At 37.2% G+C, this 23,546-nt stretch overlaps 11 non-coding genes across 11 annotated transcripts; all 11 read left to right on the plus strand.

Moving 5' to 3' along the window:
• The first annotated feature begins 16,933 nt into the window (after positions 1–16,933).
• Positions 16,934–17,015, plus strand: Trnal-aag (transfer RNA leucine (anticodon AAG)). Its single transcript has one exon. It is a non-coding gene; the product is annotated as a tRNA-Leu (tRNA).
• Positions 17,016–17,992: 977 nt separating this feature from the next.
• Positions 17,993–18,074, plus strand: Trnal-aag (transfer RNA leucine (anticodon AAG)). The gene has a single exon. It is a non-coding gene; the product is annotated as a tRNA-Leu (tRNA).
• Positions 18,075–18,585: 511 nt separating this feature from the next.
• Trnal-uag (transfer RNA leucine (anticodon UAG)) lies at positions 18,586–18,667 on the plus strand. Its single transcript has one exon. It is a non-coding gene; the product is annotated as a tRNA-Leu (tRNA).
• A 385-nt stretch (positions 18,668–19,052) lies between these two features.
• On the plus strand, positions 19,053–19,134 carry Trnal-aag (transfer RNA leucine (anticodon AAG)). The gene has a single exon. It is a non-coding gene; the product is annotated as a tRNA-Leu (tRNA).
• Positions 19,135–20,109: 975 nt separating this feature from the next.
• Trnal-aag (transfer RNA leucine (anticodon AAG)) lies at positions 20,110–20,191 on the plus strand. The gene has a single exon. It is a non-coding gene; the product is annotated as a tRNA-Leu (tRNA).
• Positions 20,192–20,387: 196 nt separating this feature from the next.
• Trnal-uag (transfer RNA leucine (anticodon UAG)) lies at positions 20,388–20,469 on the plus strand. The gene has a single exon. It is a non-coding gene; the product is annotated as a tRNA-Leu (tRNA).
• Positions 20,470–20,944: 475 nt separating this feature from the next.
• On the plus strand, positions 20,945–21,026 carry Trnal-aag (transfer RNA leucine (anticodon AAG)). The gene has a single exon. It is a non-coding gene; the product is annotated as a tRNA-Leu (tRNA).
• A 975-nt stretch (positions 21,027–22,001) lies between these two features.
• Trnal-aag (transfer RNA leucine (anticodon AAG)) lies at positions 22,002–22,083 on the plus strand. Its single transcript has one exon. It is a non-coding gene; the product is annotated as a tRNA-Leu (tRNA).
• Positions 22,084–22,279: 196 nt separating this feature from the next.
• On the plus strand, positions 22,280–22,361 carry Trnal-uag (transfer RNA leucine (anticodon UAG)). The gene has a single exon. It is a non-coding gene; the product is annotated as a tRNA-Leu (tRNA).
• Positions 22,362–22,891: 530 nt separating this feature from the next.
• Trnal-aag (transfer RNA leucine (anticodon AAG)) lies at positions 22,892–22,973 on the plus strand. Its single transcript has one exon. It is a non-coding gene; the product is annotated as a tRNA-Leu (tRNA).
• A 196-nt stretch (positions 22,974–23,169) lies between these two features.
• Trnal-uag (transfer RNA leucine (anticodon UAG)) lies at positions 23,170–23,251 on the plus strand. The gene has a single exon. It is a non-coding gene; the product is annotated as a tRNA-Leu (tRNA).
• Positions 23,252–23,546: the final 295 nt, after the last annotated feature.

Raw genomic sequence — 23,546 nt, forward strand, 5'->3', positions numbered from 1 at the left:
TTAGGATATAAAACCTACTAGAAATGGAAAAATGGTACTTCAATATCTTGAATTTATTGCTGCCAGCCGCCATATTTAACGATCTTGTTGATCTCTTATTCTCGTCTAATAAGCGGGTGTCGCAAAATTTTCGTGTGAAACTGTGGGTAAACAAACGGCCTTATGTTTAAATGAGCACTGAGATGAAGTTCGATAAAATCGCGATTATGGTAGGCTCCGTTCACGCTGTTCTTTTGGCTTGTTTTTATTTGTAAAACATAGCATCAAAAAGTGGAAAGAAATTTTGGTTCTGTTTAAAAAAGTGGCCGCGCGTAAAAACATCCGTATCACTTTCTCCACTTAGATTTAATTTTCTTCTATTCTATTTGCCATTGTTTTTGGAAACCAGACATAACAAAACAGAAAGAAGAAATCACAGCATTGCCTAGTGGTTATTAATTATGATAATTAGTGCTTGTCACGCTCCTTCTTTTTTATTAGCATATGACCGGGAAGAATGCTCATTGTGATAGTTGAAGATAGTTGAAGCACTATGGAGATAATTAAATTTAGAGCATGAAAGGGGAAATTCTGAAATTTAGGTATTCTAATTGTCTAGATCTGATACTGCCTCCATAAGGAAACTGTTTGAACAAAGGAAAATAATCAAAAAGTAAGACAGCTAGTGAGGCGAAGCTGTCTTCAGAAACAACAACAAGAAGTGGTCAGTGTTGCAAAGAAGTCTGATTTCAGTAATTTAAAACGTTTCAATAATGAAGAATAACACAGAAACTTCTGTTTTATCAGGTTTATCTGATTTATCATATTCGGAACTTTGTTGATACATTCAAAAAACCATTACGATGGAAACACAGCTACGGATACTCTCCCTCATTCATTATTTTTTCTGTAATGGCATGAATCCAGCAACCATATGATCGATTTTGCCGTGCGTTTATTATCTCATGATTCGTGCAATGAAATGCAATGGCGGTTCTGTAGGCGAAGAGAAATTGGGGTGAGATTGTTATTTCTATGAAACATTTGAACATGTTCTGGTTGTCAGTTTTTTTCTCATGTATATCTTTCAATTTTTACAATAAATTAGGCACCTAAAAAAATTTGCCTACAGGATGATTGCGCGCCTTTAATAATACTGTCGCTGTTAATCATTGTAATGACGTAAGGTTTTAATTGCCGATTAAGAAATAAGACTTATTGTTTTTAAATTTACTCATGTTTTGTGAAACTTTTATTCTTGTGTTTTTATTTTAGGAGTAAAGTAGGACCACTTCGAAACTTTGTACGAAACTAGAAAATATAATTTTGTTTTTATAATTACGTTCATTCTTACAAAAACGATGAGATTTCATATAAAATATTGGAGAGACAATATAACTAAAATTGCAATATTTATTGACGATGGTGTTGACATTGATAAGAATTATATAACAGCAAAACAAGATGCGCTATTTGTTCGACAATCTTTACAACTGTCAGGTTTTGTAGAAAATGCAGAACAGTCAGTGTGGGATCCGAAACAGCAGATTATTGGTTAGATGTCTCGGTAGACTTGGAAAAATGGAGTGGTACATACTAGAAAAGAGAATGGGTTCAGCGAAACAATTAGTAAACGATATTATTATACACCTACACAAGCGCAAGAAAACTTTCATAGCTGTGTGGTTTATATCTATGAAAATTGTGATGGGGGCAATTACACAACTAAAAACAAAAAAATTATATTCTGTTATTAAGCAAGCATTCTTCTGGGATGATACGTAAAATATAGCAAAGTACCCTCACGCGATTAAAGAAATAAGGGAATTAAAAAGCTATAAAATACGCACTGGAATCTTAAAAATCTTTTTGATAGAACAGAAGATTCTATGGAAAACGGATAATTTTGCAGTGTCGAAAATTGTAAAAGCGGAAAGACGAAAAAATGATCTACAAATTATAGCTGAAAATATATTTTATATATGTAGGAAAAATAGAATTGAATTAACTGTAAACTGGGTTCCAAGGGAACATTTTAAATTTGCTGACACTCTTAGATAACTGCATAGTAATAGAAGAGCTTTATAATAATTTGAACCAACTGTTTGGCCCTTTTACTGTTGACAGATTTGCTGACAACGACAACAAAAAGATTTTTCGGTTTTACTCAAAATTTTATTGTCCCAATACAAAAGGAGTAAATCGGCTAAATATAGGCAGGAAAGGCGAAAACAACTACATAGTACCTCCAAGTCTTGTAGGTAAGTGTTAAAACACATGAAAACTTCGAAATGCAAAGGTATAATTGTGTTACCTTATTGCCCTTCTGTTTATTTCCGGCCAATACTGTTTTCAGAAAACAAAACTGCAGTCACAGACGGAAAGGTTTTGGACACCCAAAAGTAACACAAGGGAAAAATAAGAAAGGTTTCATCGGCAGCAAAAAATTCGTTTCAGCAATACTAGCTGTCCGTTTGGGTTTCAGACAAAAATGCCACAGGGCAAATGCGTCCGTTGAGACTACAAAAAATTAGAGTAATACCACAGGGCTGAGTACTAGTCCACTGGGACTTTGATTAAGAGCACAATACTATACTCTGAAAGCTCAAGTAGAATCAAATTGTCATAACTTTCTCCCTTTTAAACTTTATCACAAAACACTTAAAAATTGAAACTTAGAACAAATCTTTAAAACATTTAGCTGTCATTTTTTAGAGAAAAGAACGCCCTTAAGAAATATCAATCGTCGTTTAACCTTTGGGAGCGCTGGTGTAAGTTTTTAAAATGTCAATTTCGCCAGCCAAACCAACCACTTGCGTTGTTTGTAGTAAGCGAATTTCAGTTCGAGTGGTCTTTGTCAAAAATCGAATGTGCTTTTTATGCAATAAAGTTTTTTATCTTCTCGGAGGGTACGTAACTGCAATCCTTTAGGCTTCTAAACGAATATTATTTCGACCAAGAAAAATAGAAAACATTTACAATATGAGGACATTAGCCATATGATTAATTGGCTATGCAGGGTTTAAGAAATTTTTCGGGATAACCGGTCTTAGACGTTGTGATATATCAATTTGTGAATCTTTCATAACACTGTTCATAAAAAAAATGCCAAAACTGACGCTTAAAGAGAAAGAAATTGGACTTTTATTAGCAAGACTGGAAACGAATTGTGTCCAGTCAAAAATCTAAAATGTACTTAGAACTTACAAAGTTAACGGACGAGAGTTCAGAGGAGTTTATTTTTAAAGCAGTTACTGTGACAAAATATAATTCGTTTGGAACTCCGAGAAAAGGAAAGAGCTTCTCGTACACAAGAATGAGGGAAATACTCCTAGAAGAGCTGGGCAGTATCTGTTTGGAATAATCAAAGTTTGTCCTACATAGCCTAAGGTCTGGTGGTGCAACAGCAGTTGCGAATGGCGGGGTCGCAGACAGTTTATTCAAACGACATGGGTGTTGGAAGTCAGAATCAACCAAAGATGGGTACGTGCAAGATGATCTTAACTCTTTACTCTCAGTCTCAAAAGCATTAGGTTTTTAATATGATATGAAATTCAGTAGGTTTTAACATGATACGTAATACGATCAGTAACCCCAACTTTCAAGCTACTCAAAACAACTTGTTTTTATACTGTCAGATCTGTCTACGGGCAAATAAATAAGGCTAATTTCCCTTAAGCGAAGCGAATTAGAAATTAATAGAAGTTATTTTCAGTGTAGAATAGGCCTTACAACAATAACCTCGGTATCACGTTGGAACGGGATTTTTAAGTAAAAGAGAGGATTTTTTAGAAATTCTATCACACGTCGATTAGCTTTCAAGTATTTAAGCACCCTCCTACCTACCCTCCTAAAGTTAAGGAGAAAGTTTATTATGCCACCATACAGGCAAAAATTATGTCACGGGTACTTTTACGAATAAGTAATAATTTCATAGTGTGATTTAACGTTTTGTGAGAGAAATAATGATATTATGGTTTTGCAGAGTATTGTAAAGTTTTGTAGGGTAATCATATGACGACCTTTTATACAAGCTAAGACGACTCCTCTTCTTAAAACAACTTGTTTTTATTTTATCAGGTCTGTTAACGGGCAAATAAACAAAGTTAATTTCGTTTAAGCGAAGCTAATTAGAAATTCATGAGGGTGTAATTTTATTTTTAGATGTGGTGATAAAGACTTCTCTAAATTTCGTCTTCTTTGTCCCAAAATACACCAATAATTTTCGTTTTAGCGATGTTTATACATAAGTTTGCAGCAACATTTCTTTATTTTCGCAAACTTTGTCGTTATTTTTATCCATAACCATGCAAGATTAGTGCAACGCAGTTACAACGTTGTAACAATGTTGCGGTTTTTACTGAGAAATTCCGCTGTTTTCTTTAAACCAATAAAAACACAAACTGCATTTTGGTCTTCGTGGTCCTCTTTATATAAAAACGACTCCTCTGGTATGTTTCCTGATTACAAAGCAATAATGTTATTTGGATGCTCGTTGTTTGGCTTGAGATTTGTGAGAATTCAAGAAAAAATTGATGTCAAACAGAAGTTTTTTCCTCGGGCAAAAAATGCTAAATCTTCCGGACTCTTGCGAGTTCGAGTTAGAAAAACAGTGCAACATAATTCAAATTTTAAAGTTTCCAGTCTTTTGGTCCTTCACTATCTTAGAAATGATTGTTCTATAATTTTAAGAACAAAATATTGAAATATTGCCAAAACTGTAAACAACATTTTAATAAGATACAAAAGAAGACAGACTTAACAACTTGATAGGGACAAAATGCGTATAGAATTATAAAACAACGATATGTATTCACGTCTATCGCATACTCCCATCGCATAACTGCATCTACGTCCGTCCCATAATCAAAATTTTGGTTACACTAATAAATATGACTTCATTGAAAATTAGTAACGTAATTTATTTTGTCACAAAAAACAACAGGAGGTTAATCTGTAATTTTTTTGATTATTTTTTGCATGCAAAAAACTAGCTGAATGTGCAAATTTTTAGTAAAGTTTTTCCTTTGCAAGGTCTCTTACGTTGGAATGTTAATGTTAGCTGTTAAATGTTTGCGTCAGAGTTGTGTTCCCATATAATGACTGAGTTGCGGGTTGTTTTTGACTGCAAAGCATACCCTCTACTAGATAACCAAATACATAAAATCAGACAGTCCTTTTTATCAGTGAAAAGGCCAACAATTGTTTCTTTAGTCGTAAAAATCTTCATTCTTTTCTTATAAGGTGGAAGATAATAAATTTTGTGCTCAAAGTTATACCTACTGTTTGTCATATCCTTGATCTGTGTGAACGATATTTAAAGAAATATTTCTTTCATTGGCAGTCAGTCCAAATAAATAAAACTATTTATACCCGCAAAAGTATGATCCATGATGGCACTCCTTTTTAACCAAAGAAATCTTAATCTGTCAGCAGGCACGTCGACACAGAAATGAAAGTGGATGGGCCATTACCGACTTTCATACAGCGCAGTCTGGGCACGAATAAAGCGCTTGAAGGGACAAATTTTCAGCTTGTTTTTGTCTGAATCGATAACCCAGTCAAGTTTCTTCGTCACTTTCTCACAAAGAATTATTGTCATACGTAGAAAGGCCGAGAAATGTGTAACCTTTTGTTACACATTTCATACTAACGTTTAACTTTTAAATAACGTGTTGAAATGGTGCTGCTAGTCCTCTCTGTGGTATATTAACTTTAATAAAACAAGAACAACTTACAGTTATTAACTTTTACAAAGTTCAAAGTTAGATGATTGTAAAAGGGTATTTTTAGCTCTATGCCTGCAGAGGCAATGAGCATGGACTGAAGTATCTATAAGAAAATACATGACGCACTGCTACATCTTTTCCTTAAAATCAAACTTCATGGTATGAATTAAATATATATGGCTAGATGGCTGAAAACCACCATATGTACAACCATGTAATGTATGTTTGGCTATGGCTACAACAAGGACAACCAAAAAGAATTAGAGCTAGCTAGCCAATTGTTGCAAAAGTAGAAGAAATCGATAATCAAATATCAAGTTAAAAGAATCAAGATATGGATAATTATTAAAGAATATTTTTAAATTTGGACGAAAGGTTATTAAAAATGCCACAACTGCATATGTAGCTTATACTGTCCTATTACATGATTTCCTAAAAGTGACCCCGTTAACTAAATAACTTTATGGTTTAGCATCTCTAAAAATATATTTGAAAAAATTGTGATTGAATGGGAAGTCATTGAAAGAAAAGCGAATTAGTAAAAACATTCAAACATCCATTTAGCTACTATAACTTTGTTGTATTGATGCAGACGAAGTCGTGGATGCTAACAAAGACGCGAAAGATATATTCTAAGACAATGTATAAGGAACTGATATACATATTGGAATATAGATATATTGATAAATGCTAATGCCAAATTTCGCTAACATATTCATTGTTAATTCCGTTGGGGTTTAAAATTGAATTTTAAAAGATTTTTATTTTAATTCAACCTTTTCTGGCTAACTTTTCTTTTTGAGGAAAAGATTTTGAGGATGAAGGTAACCTTTAAGAGATGGATTTTTACATTTCTTTAGTTTACAAGTTCACAACAAATTTTAAGAGTCAGTAATGTGTTTGCATGTGCTTACCACTTATTCGCTGAAATAAATTCTTGTAAAGAGAACATTTTCTTACTTGCATGTAATTTTGTTATGATATCGTTTCAACATTATCCTATCGTTGTCAAAAAAGTTTGACCCACCATTCCCCTCTTAATACTAGATTCCTAACCAATTATATATATACAATATTAAATTTTGGAGTTTTTTGCGAGAATTAATTTTTTATATCGGGTATTTATTATTAACTAAAAGATTATATATGTCAAATGTTGATGAAGATTTCTGCAAAAACAGTTTGCTGATGCTGAAGATTTAGTAATTTTAGTGAAAGAAAAATCAATATTGTTAAATAATGAAAACTTTATTGTGGATAAAAAATGAAAAACTTTGTGGTAGAAATTTGTGGATGTTGGATTTTAATTTTTTTTGTAAAGGGTTAAGGTAGGTGTAACTAACAGCTAACTTAATGATAATATAAGAAAAGTATTTACAGTGGTGTTTTCCTTGCCCCTGCGCACTGGCCAGGCTAACTAAAGCTAAATGGCTTAAACTGCACCTTTCACCACACCTTTCGCCAGCTATTTAGCTAGCTAGTTAGCTAACTGCACTTGCTTTCTTTTGAAATATAGTGGTAGTAACTATTGGGGACAATACTTTTCAAAGGTAACAATAAAAATTAGCAATGTGGTGCCAATAATAACATTCCTTTCTGGTTTAACACGTTGGACACTTGACATTTAGCTAAGCTAATCTTAAGACGGAATCACCAGTCTTTAGTCATTTAATAACCTTAAATTTTGTGTCTTTTGGATAGAATACAGTCCATTAACCATTAAAGAATACCCTTCTTTAATTTCAGTGTTATAATAGTAAAGCAGGGAGGTATAAAAGTTTTTTTATACCTCCATGGGTAAGCCACAAGTTAAATTTTCTGTTAATGTTGTTGTTGTTTTCTTCTTGTTGCGCTACCATTATGAAAAATTTGTCCCTACAAGCGCTTTACTCGTGCCCAGACTGCGCTGTATGAAAGTCAATAATAATATTTTGGTTGGGTCCAACATGCTAGAAGGTATTTTTAAAAATTAACCTTTTTTAATATGCTTGATTCTTGTTTGTTCTTATTTACAAGCGTTAAGGAATTAAGGCGCAAGTGCAAAGTATGCGTTCATGGTACCCATTTGAATAAAAAAAATTTGAGGATGCTAGCGCGAGCGCCTTCCCTCAAGCAGCGTTAGCGTTAATCTTGACACTTTCTAACGCTTTTTAGTGCTTTTTAACGCTTTCTAGTGAGTACCAGGCTTTAGGTATACGAAATCAACATGGAATATAACGTAAGGTTTGTTATTTGTTCATTTCTTATCTCAGCAAGACATCATTAGCACAAAATATGCTTTGAAACAGACACTTCATTTATTGCACAGAAGGAAGGAAAAACCTTTGTTCTGGGAGTTTACTCATTTTAATCAATGGGAGAAACCACGCAGCTAACACGAAATTGCACTATAATCAACTTTCATAACATTGACGTACGTGTTTGTTATTTTATTTAACAATCTTCAAATTATCTAGTTTAAGTTAAGAGCTTTAAAATTTTAATTACGTCTCACAGATAATTTCTTCCTAATATAAACTGAGGGTGGCCCTCGAGGGCTAAAAAATGCTTGTATCTGCAGCAAAAATCTGAAAATCATAACGCAGAACCACATTTTTTCAGAATTACCCAGGGTTCCTCAACGTTGCTCATCGTATTGGCTAGCACTGAAACTTGTGAAAGCGACACAGCTAAACATTACGGTTGAAAGGAATCATGACTTGGAACTGAAGAAAATGTAGAAAAATGCCATCAGTAGTGCAAGTTAAAGAAAAGAAAGTTATAAACAATTTTTTTAAATTGGATTTACAAAACCCCACAACGAAAATTAAAAAGCAGAAACTCCTTTCTGATGTCTGCTGATGAGAGATGAACACACCTGAATAACATTTATGTTGTGATTTTAAGCACCTAGTACCATGCCACCCCAGAGGCACATTTGTTATCTCTATAATAATACACCAGTTCTGTCTGTCTGCCTATCTGTGACTTTTGCAAAGTGGATAAAATTTCTTTGATAAAGTCTATAAAACATCGTCTATAAATTTGTTCTGTAAATTACCAAACTTTGACGTTAAAGCAATATTGACGTCATAGGAAAGTATATTAAGATTAGTGAAGCCATTGCATTGTACTTTTAAATCTAAGGCTAAATAACTTGGAAACGGGTGGAAATAACTGGCGTCATATCCTGCGTAAGTAACTAGGGACCACCTGGGACCAATTTGGGTAAGTTCCCCAAACCTGGGTCCCCAAATCCGTTTCGGAATGCACGGGTTTATGACGTCATTAAAAAACCTTTAAACCACAATATTTCCGTAACCGTTTGTCAAAAGTACATGATCCTATACATTTTCTCGATCAGCGTTTCAAGATCTATACGATAAAGACAACGGGTATACAAATTTCCTAAAATATATTTTAGTACTTTTATTACGGACTTTGCTGACGTCAGCACAATTTTCCAAGCCTTATATCTTATTAACCGTTCATCAAAAGTACATGATCATATACATTTTCTTGACCAGCGTTTTAAGCTCTACACAATAGAGGCAACGTGGAAAGAAGGTTGTATTTTTTTTTTGTGAATGGGTTGCTGTCGTCATCAAAACATCTAAAGCAACCTATTTTCCATTGTCCTTCTGACTAAGTGGATTTCTCCACGGGCCTTATCGACTAGTCTATATAATAATACGCCAGTTCTGTCTGTCTGTCACTTTTGCAAAGTGGATTATATTCTTCACAATTTTCTTTAACAAATTCTACAAAACATCGCCTATAAAATTGTTCTGTAATTTACCAAACTTTACTGTTAAAATAGTATTGACGTCAAAGAAAAGTGTGTTAAGTTAATGAAACCATTGCAGTGCACTTAAAATTTTGAGGCCAAATAACTTGGAAACGAGGTGGTGACGTCAATGATTTTTCACCGCCCTTGTAACTAGGGATCACCTGGGACCAATTTGGGTAAGTTTCCCAAACCTGAGTCCCCAAATCCGTTACGGAATGGACGGGTTGATGACGTCATCAAAAAAACCTTTAGACCTTAATATATCTGCAACCGTTTGTCAAAAATACATGATCCTATACATTTTCTTGATCAGCGTTTCAAGATCTATACTATGAAGGCAACAGGTATACAAATTTCTAAAAATATTTTTGTTTCGACGGGTCATTGTTGACGTCAGCAAAATTGTAAAACCCTTACATTTCATTAACCGCTCATCAAAACCACACCAACATATACATTTTCTTGATCAGCAGTTTAAGCTCTACACAATAGAGGCAACGTGAAAACAAAGTTTTGTGGATGGGTTGATGACGTCATCAAAATTTTTATTCTGCCTCAGTGGATTTTTCCACGGGCTTTATCGACTAGTCTATATAATAATAAGCCAGTTCCGTGTCTCTGTGACAGGCAAAGTTGATATGCTTATTTTTCTTTGAAGTAACCGAAAAATGCATGTCTAATATGTTAAATTTTCTGACGTTACAGCGCGACGTCAATAACACTACTTTAACGTCAATATCCTATATTAAATTAATGAAGCCGTTACAGTGCACTTAAAACTTTGAGGCCAAATAACTTGGAAACGAGGTGGTGACGTCAATGATTTTTCAACTTGGGACCATCTGGGACCAATTTGGGTAAGGTTCCCAAACCTGGGTCTCCGAATCCGTTTCGGATTGGATGGGTTGATGACGTCATCACAAAACCTACCAACCCCAATATCTTTGCAACCGTTTGTCAAAAGTTCATGTTCCTATACATTTTCTTGATCAGCATTTCAAGATCTATACGATGAATGCATCGGGTGTACGAATTTGTGAAGAAATTGTTTTTGGAACTTTTGGTAGGGACTTTGCTGTCAACAAAATTTTTAAACCCTCATATCTCCTTAGGCGTTTGTCAAAACATACGATACTATACATTATTTTGATCAGCGTTACAACCTCTACGCATTACAGACAACAAATGACTAAATTTCCCCAATTTTTTTTCTGTATATGCACTGCTGACGTCAGCAAAAAATCTAAAGCAACCTATTTTGCCATTGTTCTTCTGCCTTAGTGGATTTTTCCACGGGCTTTATCGACTAGTTAAATAATAAAGTAATAAAGTAAAGTAGCATTATACATTATGTTTATGTAGCTAGCTATATTAAAGATTTTTCAAAGTATTCTGTTGATTAAATAGCTAGCTATTTTGAACATTTGCGTATGTTCTTTTACTATCTTCCCACAACAGTGAACGACTTCGTATATAGCTAGGAAAGTATACAAGACATTTTATGTTGGTCAAATGTGTTGTGTCGAGAAAGTGAAACCTTTTCTTCAACCATAATTTCTGTAGATTTTCAGGCTTCTTTTATGAAATAAATAACTCCTCATTAAATAAGGCAAATATAAAAGGAAAAGGAAGTACGGTGGAGAGTATATAGAATTTCTATACGATATCCCCCCTTGCCCCCTATACATCAAAAATATAAAAAATTTGGCCGTTTTTGAGTCATTTTCACAGCGATTTAATATGTTCATTCTTTAGTACAATTTTTAGTGAGCGAGACTACATGTTTTTAGCACGGTGATGGAGTTTTTGTTGTTATTTAAATATGACGAAGATGTGAGAAAGACCACGAAAATTTTACTGGAGGTTACTGGAGAAAAACCACGAGAATTTTACTGGAAATGTTTACCTTTTGTATCTATCAATCTCAGGTAGTAATATTCTTATTCAATTCTCATTAGATATACTTTATCTTAAGTTATTAACTTTTAGTGCTTTCTTTTTTTCGTCATATATGGAAACTTTGTCCAGCGTAGCTAGATCTACAATCGTTGGTAAAAGTGTTGAGACACTTTTCGAAATTTAAATTATTTTCACACTTTCACCCCCGCACCCCCAGACAATGTTGCATTCAGGTTTTGTTAAGTCAGAAGTTTGCTGTTTGCTGCTATAAGGAGGGGGGCGGGTAAAAAGAGTCGTAATTATGTATTTATTGCCTTTTCTGCCAATAATGCTCAGTTTTGGCATTTGTCTTAGCTATTTTTGGCAACGATTGTAGTTAAAAGAAAGCTGTAGGGAGTCTTTCATTGAATACCTAGCTAACAACCTAGCTAGCTAACTATCTATATAGTAGCTAGTATATTATTATTTTTTACATCCAATAAACCCCTTTTTAGCCCCTACCTAGCTAATGCAAAGCCTTCGAAAGATTACATATACCCATTTCAAGGAGCCGCCATCAAAAATATGTCATATTCACGTCTACCGACCGACTCGCTTGTGGTAATAAAAAACTAAGCCGGCAAGTCGGAAAAAACCTGGAAAAATATTTGCGAGCGTGGTTATACTGTTTTTTGGTCCTGTGAACGACTTTATATTTTCCGATCGCAAAATCCCGGGAAAAGCCTATGTATTAGCTAGCTAGTGCTTGTTCAACATATTAGGTAGCTAACAAACCTTCAGTGAGATATTTCGTGCCATAGCTAGTTGGCTACATATGTTTTTAAAAGAAACCTAACCATTTGGTTGAGCCTGGATGGAGTTTATTAATATTTGATAATTTGAGCCTCAAACGTTTGGACTATGGTTTTGTGATATATATGAACAACATTTGCTAGCTATGTTTGTACGTATTTTTTCAGTTGTACATTAGCTATATGTATAAAAGTTTCTTAATGTTGGAGATTTCTAAAACTTTGGTCTTTCTAAGTCTAGGGTTTCTTATAAACTGGTTTCTTGTAAAAACAAGTATATAATCGTTTACAAAAAATGAAGGTGACCGATTAATTAAACGATACAAATTGTGTTTCAAGGAATCTGTTCAAAATAAGGGCCACTAAAAATTTTTGATTGCGAACCTAGGGGCTCAGTCCCACGCTCCGCAACACTTTCTATATTAGTGATGAACAAAGTAGTTGAATATTTAACATAGCACATCCGTATTTCATTCTCAACAGAGATTGCTTCACCCCAATCAGACTTCTGATCATGACGGGCGAGTATAATGCGTGTAAGTCATACTGAAAGAGATCTACTTTGTTCATCACTAACATACTGCCTGGGAGTGAGCGGGATTCGATCCGCGGTGCCCATAACTGGGAGCCGCAGACTAACCCACTACACTACGTGCGGCAATATGTTAGTGATGAACTCAGGTAGCTTATCCGGATGGTGTGTATACATAGGTGAATATTTATCATAGCACCTCCGTATTTCATTCTCAACAGAGATTGCTTCACCCCGATCAGACTTCTGATCATGACGGGCGAGTATAATGCGTGTAAGTCATACTGAAAGAGAACTACTTTGTTCATCACTAATAACTGCGCTAGTTTTTGACCATTATGAAATCCTCTGAATTTGTTAAAATTCTATATGATAAATGGCATCAAAAACTGTCAAACAATTAAGTGATATTGCAAAAACTCGTGGATTAAAAGGGTATTGTAAGCTACATAAAGCTGAATTAATTAGCTTATTAGAGGAGGATATGCCACAGAGGCCACAAAGAAGGGTCGGACAACGAACGCCCGTAAGACCTGTAACCCTGCTACCAACGCATAAGGCCATAGATATATTTGAGACCCAAGAGATGTCAAAAAATCGATTGATCGTGAAATCCAAGATATAGGAATGGTATAACTGGCTGGTTGATGCCATCCCAAAGCCTATAAAGGAAGGGGTCATGGGTAATTATGCAAAATTCAAACGCGGGGTGATGGAACTCTATAACAGGGTAGCAAATACAGGACCCACGCTGCATGATGAAGTCGAACAGGATGCTAACGAGGACTATCTACCTGTGCAGCCAGGGCAAGATTTTACCCCCCAGGAACATAAGCATGATCACCATAGGACCTTCCGAAGTTTCAGCATTCCCGGTATGGGAGGAGCGGACGTCGACGGTTATATAGGAATGTTGCGGCCCAGCGTGAAAACCTTGGTTAAAGGGCAGGCAAGGGCAAGATATGGGGTCGTTAAAGATCCAGCTGTCACTATGGATACATTGGAGGAAGCCAATAGAGGGGACAAAAGACTATGAGGAAGCAAGTAAGGCCTTCCATAGTAATATGGCCTCGGCATTCCAGGGCAGCAACGTAGATGATATGCTGGATACGAAGTTTGCCCAGGTTAAAACACATGTTGAAAATCCTGCATTTCCTAAAAGTGGCTTCACGATCGGTCGAACACTACACCTTGATGTAGACTTCCATAAATTGAAACTAACAAGGGGCTCATTGTATATACAAGCACCCAAATGGATAGCTTCGAAGGAGGCCATTATTAATCCAAAAAATGAAGATGAGGACTGCTTTAAATGGGCTGTTATAGCATCCCTGCATCATGGGGAGATTGAAAGGGATCCACAGAGAATAAGCAAACTGAGACCTTACGCAGGCCAATATAATTGGGAAGGTATAGGGTTTCCGACAAGTATTAAGGATATATCAAAGTTCGAGGATAATAACAAGGTGATTGCGGTGAACGTCCTGTATATAGATGGAAAGAGGATCAATATCCTACCTCGATCAACGCATAACGGGCGTGGAAAGCAGGTGAATCTACTGTACATCACCGATGGCAAGAAGAATCATTATACAGCCATCAAAAGCCTCTCACGGCTCAAAAAATACTGCAAAAATGCACTTTTGCCTGAACTGCTTCCAGGCATTCCACACAATCGAGTCAAGGGATAAGCATTATAGGTACTGCAACAATCACGAGGCTGTTAAAATTACAATTGCAACGGAGGCCAAAAAAATGGCTATACTACAGAGATGGCCAGAAACAATTCAAGGTACCCTTATAATATATGCCGAGTTTGAAAGCTTATTAATACCAATGGAAGAAAATGCCAGAGAGACCAAGACTAAAAAGCTAAACAAACACGTACCATCTGGATGGTGTACCTATGGCACATTTGCGTATGGGGATGTACCGGTTCACCTAAAGGTGTACCGCGGTAAAGACTGCGTCACCCGCTTTGTCAACCATCTGGAAGATGAGGTGAAGAGACTGTCTAGTACCTACCCTCAGCAACCTATGACCAAACTAACAGAAGTCCTAAAAAGAGAAAATGATAAGGCATCGAAATGCCATATCTGTTTAAAGCCCTTCGATGACGGCAAGAATAACCGTAAAGTCATGGATCATTGCCACTATACCGGGTTATATAGCCACATCCCTGTAATATTCCATAACTTATCGGGGTGTGACGCACATCTGTTCATACAGGAATTGGGTGAGAAGTACGACACACAGGACATTGGCTGCATTGCCGAAAAAACCGACAAATACATCTCTTTCAACGTAAAAATCAAGTTACCGCTTGGAGGTATGGGATATGCTGATGGCGGAAAATTTCGTTTATTTTACGAAATAGAGATCTAAAGCGTTTAACCGACAGGAGATTTGGATTTACAGCTTGTTAAGAGCGATAGTCCGAATGAAACGGTCTTACAGTCATGTTAAACATTTTTCTTGATAATTGCATAATATTTAACATTTAACCCACAAGATTATAATTTTCGGCGTTTGATTATTGTACCTACGCAATGTAAACTTGTCAAAGTTTACTTGTCAAGGGACAGACTTAGAACGTCGGATCTTAAGTTAATTGGTCAGAGCAAAAACCTTCCTGCTAATGTCAGAATAAGCCATTTTTGGTTTACTTGAACTTTTTTAGGACGGGGATTTTATATCTTATAAAAAAGGCAGGATGGCCCAGAGGTCTAAGGCGCTGGTTTTAGGCACTAGTCACTTCGGTGGCGCGAGTTCGAATCTCTCTCCTGTCAACTAATCATACATGTCTGAAAAGTACGTCGGACAAACGTTTTTATTTTCGCTTAACCATTTTGCCTAGAAAAATGCGCGAACGTTTAAGAAGGATGTATCACAAGTTTCGCTTGCATGCAGGACGAAATCGCTAAAACTGCTTGACTGTGCAGGTATTTCCGCCCACAATCAGGCAAAACTCTCTAAATTGATGAAAAGTCACGGGACGAATACACTTGCAATAGAATGTGCAGAGCTGGTTGGGTATCAACGTATTATTTTGCGTCACTTACTTATTTGAATTTTTCATATATTTCGGTCATTTTTACATGTCATCCAGTGCTTAAATACGCGTAAATACTATTTTCTTTGCACTCTCGTCGACATTATGTATTTGAAAAACCGGGCAGGATGGCCGAGCGGTCTAAGACGCTGGTTTAAGGCACCAGTCACTTTGGTGGCGCGAGTTCGAATCTCGCTCCTCTCATCTTATATCGCATGACCAGAAATGTCCTCGGACAGAGAATATTGATTACGCTTACAAACTTCGTCCCCAGAAAGACGCAAATTTTAGAAAAAGTATAATTAACAAGTCTTTGTCGCATTGGGGAAAAGTGTCACTTGTACCACTTGATTTTGCGAAAAATTTCGTTTATTTTTCGAAACAGAGATCTAAAGCGTTTAAACGACAGGAGATTTGGATTTACAGCTTGTTAAGAGCGATAGTCCGAATGAAACGTTCTTACAGTCATGTTCAACATTTTTCTTGATAATTGCATAATTTTTAACATTTAACCCACAAGAGTATAATTTTCGGCGTTTCATTATTGTACCCACGCAATGTGAACTTGTCAAAATTTACTTGTCAAGGGACAGACTTAGCAATTCGGATCTTAGGTTAATTGGTTAGAACAAAAACCTTCCTGCTAATGTCAGCATAAGCCATTTTTGGTTTACTTGAACTTTTTTGAGACGGGGATTTTATTTCTTAAAAAATAGGCATGATGGCCGAGCGGTCTAAGGCGCTGGTTTTAGGCACCAGTCACTTCGGTGGCGCGAGTTTGAATCTCGCTCCCGTGAACTAATCATACATGTTTAAAAATTATATCGAACAAACGTTTTTATTTCCGCTTAACTATTTTGCCTAGAAAAAAGCGCGAACGTTTAAAAAGGATGTTTCACAAGTTTCGCTTGCATGCAGGACGGGATCACTAAAACTGCTTGACTGTGCAGGTAATTTCGCCCACAATCAGGCAAAACTCTCTAAAATGATGAAAAGTCACGGGACGAATGCACTTGAAATGGAATGGGCAGAGCTGGTTGGGTATCAACGTATTATTTTGCGTCACTTACTTATTTGAATTTTTCATACATTTTGGTCATTTTTACATGTCATCTAGTGCGTAAATACGCGTAAATACTATTTTCTCTGCACGCTTGTCGACATTATGTATTTGAAAAACCGGGCAGGATGGCCGAGCGGTCTAAGGCGCTGGTTTAAGGCACCAGTCACTTCAGTGGCGCGAGTTCGAATCTCGCTCCTGTCATCTTATATCGCATGACTGGAAATGTCCTCGGACATAGAATATTGATTACGCTTAAAAACTTCGTCCCCAGAAAGACGCAAATTTGAGAAAAAGTATAATTAATAAGTGTTTGTCGCATTGGGGAAAAATGTCACTTGTACCACTTGATTTTGCGGAAAATTTCGTTTATTTTACGAAATAGAGATCTAAAGCGTTTAAACGACAGGAGATTTGGATTTACAGCTTGTTAAGAGCGATAGTCCGAATGAAACGGTCTTACAGTCATGTTAAACATTTTTCTTGATAATTGCATAATATTTAACATTTAACCCACAAGAGTATAATTTTCGGCCTTTGATTATTGTACCTACGCAATGTGAACTTGTCAAAGTTTACTTGTCAAGGGACAGACTTAGGACGTCGGATCTTAAGTTAATTGGTCAGAGCAAAAACTTTCCTGCTAATGTCAGAATAAGCCATTTTTGGTTTACTTCAACTTTTTTGGGACGGGGATTTTACATCTTAAAAATAAGGCAGGATGTCCCACAGGTCTAAGGCGCTGGTTTTAGGCACCAGTCACTTCGGTGGCGCGAGTTCGAATCTCGCTCCTGTCAACTAATCATACATGTCTGAAAAGTACGTCGGACAAACGTTTTTATTTTCGCTTAACCATTTTGCCTAGAAAAATGCGCGAACGTTTAAGAAGGATGTATCACAAGTTTCGCTTGCATGCAGGACGGGATCGCTAAAACTGCTTGACTGTGCAGGTATTTCCGCCCACAATCAGGCAAAACTCTCTAAATTGATGAAAAGTCACGGGACGAATACACTTGCAATGGAATGTGCAGAGCTGGTTGGGTATCAACGTATTATTTTGCGTCACTTACTTATTTGAATTTTTCATATATTTCGGTCATTTTTACATGTCATCCAGTGCTTAAATACGCGTAAATACTATTTTTTTGCACTCTCGTCGACATTATGTATTTGAAAAACCGGGCAGGATGGCCGAGCGGTCTAAGGCGCTGGTTTAAGGCACCAGTCACTTCGGTGGCGCGAGTTCGAATCTCGCTCCTGTCATCTTATATCGTATGACCGGAAATGTCCTCGGACAGAGAATGTTGATTACGCTTAAAAACTTCGTCCCCAGACAGACGCAAATTTGAGAAAAAGTATAATTAATAAGTGTTTGTCGCATTGGGGAAAAATGTCACTTGTACCACTTGATTTTGCGGAAAATTTCGTTTATTTTACGAAATAGAGATCTAAAGCGTTTAAACGACAGGAGATTTGGATTCACAGCTTGTTAAGAGCAATAGTCCGAATGAAACGGTCTTACAGTCATGTTAAACATTTTTCTTGATAATTGCATAATATTTAACATTTAACCCACAAGAGTATAATTTTCGGCGTTTGATTATTGTACCTACGCAATGTGGACTTGTCAAAGTTTACTTGTCAAGGGACAGACTTAGGACGTCGGATCTTAAGTTAATTGGTCAGAGCAAAAACTTTCCTGCTAATGTCAGAATAAGCCATTTTTGGTTTACTTGAACTTTTTTGGGACGGGGATTTTATATCTTAAAAATAAGGCAGGATGGCCCAGAGGTCTAAGGCGCTGGTTTTAGGCACCGGTCACTTCGGTGGCGCGAGTTCGAATCTCGCTCCTGTCAACTAATCATACATGTCTGAAAAGTACGTCGGACAAACGTTTTTATTTCCGCTTAACTATTTTGCCTAGAAAAATGCGCGAACGTTTAAAAAGGATGTTTCACATGTTTCGCTTGCATGCAGGACGGGATCGCTAAAACTGCTTGACTGTGCAGGAAATTCCGCCCACAATCTGGAAAAACTCTCTAAATTCATGAAAAGTCACGGGACGAATACACTTGCAATGGAATGTGCAGAGCTGGTTGGGTATCAACGTATTATTTTGCGTCACTTACTTATTTGAATTTTTCATACATTTCGGTCATTTTTACATGTCATCTAATGCTTAAAAACGCGTAAATACTATTTTTTCTGCACGCTCGTCCACATTATGTATTTGAAAAACCGGGCAGGATGGCCGAGCGGTCTAAGGCGCTGGTTTAAGGCACCAGTCACTTCAAGGGCGCGAGTTCCAATCTCGCTCCTGTCATCTTATATCGCATGACCGGAAATGTCCTCGGACAGAGAATATTGATTACGCTTAAAAACTTCGTCCCCAGAAAGACGCAACTTTAGAAAAAGTATAATTAACAAGTCTTTGTCGCATTGGGGAAAATTGTCAATTGTACGACTTGATTTTGCGGAAAATTTCGTTTATTTTTCGAAACAGAGATCTAAAGCGTTTAAACGACAGGAGATTTGGATTTACAGCTTGTTAAGAGCGATAGTCCGAATGAAACGTTCTTACAGTCATGTTCAACATTTTTCTTGATAATTGCATAATTTTTAACATTTAACCCACAAGAGTATAATTTTCGGCGTTTCATTATTGTACCCACGCAATGTGAACTTGTCAAAGCTTACTTGTCAAGGTACAGACTTAGCACTTCGGATCTTAGGTTATTTGGTTAGAGCAAAAACCTTCCTGCTAATATCAGAATAAGTCATTTTTGGTTTACTTGAACTTTTTTGGGACGATGATTTTATATCTTAAAAAGAAATCAGAATGGCTGAGCCGTCTAAGGCGCTGGTTTTAGGCACCAGTCACTTCGGTGGCGCGAGTTTGGATCTCGCTCCTGAAAACTAATCATACATGTCTGAAAAGTACGTCGAACAAACGTTTTTATTTCCGCTTAACTATTTTGCCTGGAAAAATGCGCGAACGTTTAAAAAGGATGTATCACAAGTTTCGCTTGCATGCAGGACGGGATCGCTAAAACTGCTTGACTGTGCAGGTAATTCGGCCCACAATCAGGCAAAACTCTCTAAATTGATGAAAAGTCATGGGACGAATACACTTGCAATGGAATGTGCAGAGCTGGTTGGGTATCAACGTATTATTTTGCGTCACTTACTTATTTGAATTTTTCATATTTCGGTCATTTTTACATGTTATCTAGTGCTTAAATACGCGTAAATACTAATTTCTTTGCACTCTCGTTGACATTATGTATTCGAAAAACCGGGCAGGATGGCCGAGCGGTCTAAGGCGCTGGTTTAAGGCACCAGTCACTTCGGTGGCGCGAGTTCGAATCTCGCTCCTGTCATCTTATATCGCATGACCGGAAATGTCCTCGGAAAAAATTTAAATTTCGTTTATTTTTCGAAACAGAGATCTAAAGTGCTTAAACGACAGGAGATTTCGATTTACCGCTTGTTATTTTTACATGTCATCTAGTGCTTAAATACGCGTAAATACTATTTTCTTTGCACTCTCGTCGACATTATGTATTTGAAAAACCGGGCAGGATGGCCGAGCGGTCTAAGGCGCTGGTTTTAGGCATCAGTCACTTCGGTGGCGCGAGTTCAAATCTTGCTCCTGTCATCTTATATCGCAGAGAATATTGATTACGCTTAAAAACTTCGTCCCCAGAAAGACGCAAATTTTAGAAAAAGTATAATTAACAAGTCTTTGTCGCATTGGGGAAAAGTGTCACTTGTACCACTTGATTTTGCGGAAAATTTCGTTTATTTTTCGAAACAGAGATCTAAAGTGCTTAAACGACAGGAGATTTGGATTTACCGCTTGTTAAGAGCAATTGTCCGAATGAAACGTTCTTACAGTCATGTTCAACATATTTCTTGATAATTGCATAATTTTTAACATTTAACCCACAAGAGTATAATTTTCGGCGTTTGATCATTGTACCTACGCAATGTGAACTTGTCAAGGGACAGACTTAGGACGTCGGATCTTAAGTTAATTGGTCAGAGCAAAAACCTTCCTGCTAATGTCAGAATAAGCCATTTTTGGTTTACTTGAACTTTTTTGGGACGGGGATTTTATATCTTAAAAATAAGGCAGGATGGCCGAGCGGTCTAAGGCGCTGGTTTAAGGCACCAGTCACTTCGGTGGCGCGAGTTCGAATCTCGCTCCTGTCATCTTATATCGCATGACCGGAAATGTCCTCGGACAGAGAATATTGATTACGCTTAAAAACTTCGTCCCCAGAAAGACGCAACTTTAGAAAAAGTATAATTAACAAGTCTTTGTCGCATTGGGGAAAAGTGTCAATTGTACGACTTGATTTTGCGGAAAATTTCGTTTATTTTTCGAAACAGAGATCTAAAGCGTTTAAACGACAGGAGATTTGGATTTACAGCTTGTTAAGAGCGATAGTCCGAATGAAACGTTCTTACAGTCATGTTCAACATTTTTCTTGATAATTGCATAATTTTTAACATTTAACCCACAAGAGTATAATTTTCGGCGTTTCATTATTGTACCCACGCAATGTGAACTTGTCAAAGCTTACTTGTCAAGGTACAGACTTAGCACTTCGGATCTTAGGTTATTTGGTTAGAGCAAAAACCTTCCTGCTAATATCAGAATAAGCCATTTTTGGTTTACTTGAACTTTTTTGGGACGATGATTTTATATCTTAAAAAGAAGGCAGAATGGCTGAGCCGTCTAAGGCGCTGGTTTTAGGCACCAGTCACTTCGGTGGCGCGAGTTTGAATCTCGCTCCTGTCAACTAATCATACATGTCTGAAAAGTACGTCGAACAAACGTTTTTATTTCCGCTTAACTATTTTGCCTGGAAAAATGCGCGAACGTTTAAAAAGGATGTATCACAAGTTTCGCTTGCATGCAGGACGGGATCGCTAAAACTGCTTGACTGTGCAGGTAATTCGGCCCACAATCAGGCAAAACTCTCTAAATTGATGAAAAGTCATGGGACGAATACACTTGCAATGGAATGTGCAGAGCTGGTTGGGTATCAACGTATTATTTTGCGTCACTTACTTATTTGAATTTTTCATATTTCGGTCATTTTTACATGTCATCTAGTGCTTAAATACGCGTAAATACTATTTTCTTTGCACTCTCGTCGACATTATGTATTCGAAAAACCGGGCAGGATGGCCGAGCGGTCTAAGGCGCTGGTTTAAGGCACCAGTCACTTCGGTGGCGCGAGTTCAAATCTCGCTCCTGTCATCTTATATCGCATGACCGGAAATGTCCTCGGAAAAAATTTAAATTTCGTTTATTTTTCGAAACAGAGATCTAAAGTGCTTAAACGACAGGAGATTTCGATTTACCGCTTGTTATTTTTACATGTCATCTAGTGCTTAAATACGCGTAAATACTATTTTCTTTGCACTCTCGTCGACATTATGTATTTGAAAAACCGGGCAGGATGGCCGAGCGGTCTAAGGCGCTGGTTTTAGGCACCAGTCACTTCGGTGGCGCGAGTTCGAATCTCGCTCCTGTCATCTTATATCGCATGACCGGAAATGTCCTCGGACAGAGAATATTGATTACCCTTAAAAACTTCGTCCCCAGAAAGACGCAGCGGTCTAAGGCGCTGGTTTTAGGCACCAGTCACTTCGGTGGCGCGAGTTCGAATCTCGCTCCTGTCAACTAATCATACATGTCTGAAAAGTACGTCGGACAAACGTTTTTATTTCCGCTTAACTATTTTGCCTGGAAAAATGCGCGAACGTTTAAAAAGGATGTATCACAAGTTTCGCTTGCATGCAGGACGGGATCGCTAAAACTGCTTGACTGTGCAGGTAATTCGGCCCACAATCAGGCAAAACTCTCTAAATTGATGAAAAGTCATGGGACGAATACACTTGCAATGGAATGTGCAGAGCTGGTTGGGTATCAACGTATTATTTTGCGTCACTTACTTATTTGAATTTTTCATATTTCGGTCATTTTTACATGTCATCTAGTGCTTAAATACGCGTAAATACTATTTTCTTTGCACTCTCGTCGACATTATGTATTCGAAAAACCGGGCAGGATGGCCGAGCGGTCTAAGGCGCTGGTTTAAGGCACCAGTCACTTCGGTGGCGCGAGTTCAAATCTCGTTCCTGTCATCTTATATCGCATGACCGGAAATGTCCTCGGAAAAAATTTAAATTTCGTTTATTTTTCGAAACAGAGATCTAAAGTGCTTAAACGACAGGAGATTTCGATTTACCGCTTGTTATTTTTACATGTCATCTAGTGCTTAAATACGCGTAAATACTATTTTCTTTGCACTCTCGTCGACATTATGTATTTGAAAAACCGGGCAGGATGGCCGAGCGGTCTAAGGCGCTGGTTTTAGGCACCAGTCACTTCGGTGGCGCGAGTTCGAATCTCGCTCCTGTCATCTTATATCGCATGACCGGAAATGTCCTCGGACAGAGAATATTGATTACCCTTAAAAACTTCGTCCCCAGAAAGACGCAGCGGTCTAAGGCGCTGGTTTTAGGCACCAGTCACTTCGGTGGCGCGAGTTCGAATCTCGCTCCTGTCAACTAATCATACATGTCTGAAAAGTACGTCGGACAAACATTTTTATTTTCGCTTAACCATTTTGCCTAGAAAAATGCGCGAACGTTTAAGAGGGATGTATCACAAGTTTCGCTTGCATGCAGGACGGGATCGCTAAAACTGCTTGACTG

Source organism: Hydractinia symbiolongicarpus, chromosome 3, assembly GCF_029227915.1.
Source record: "Hydractinia symbiolongicarpus strain clone_291-10 chromosome 3, HSymV2.1, whole genome shotgun sequence".
NCBI lineage: Eukaryota > Metazoa > Cnidaria > Hydrozoa > Anthoathecata > Hydractiniidae > Hydractinia > Hydractinia symbiolongicarpus.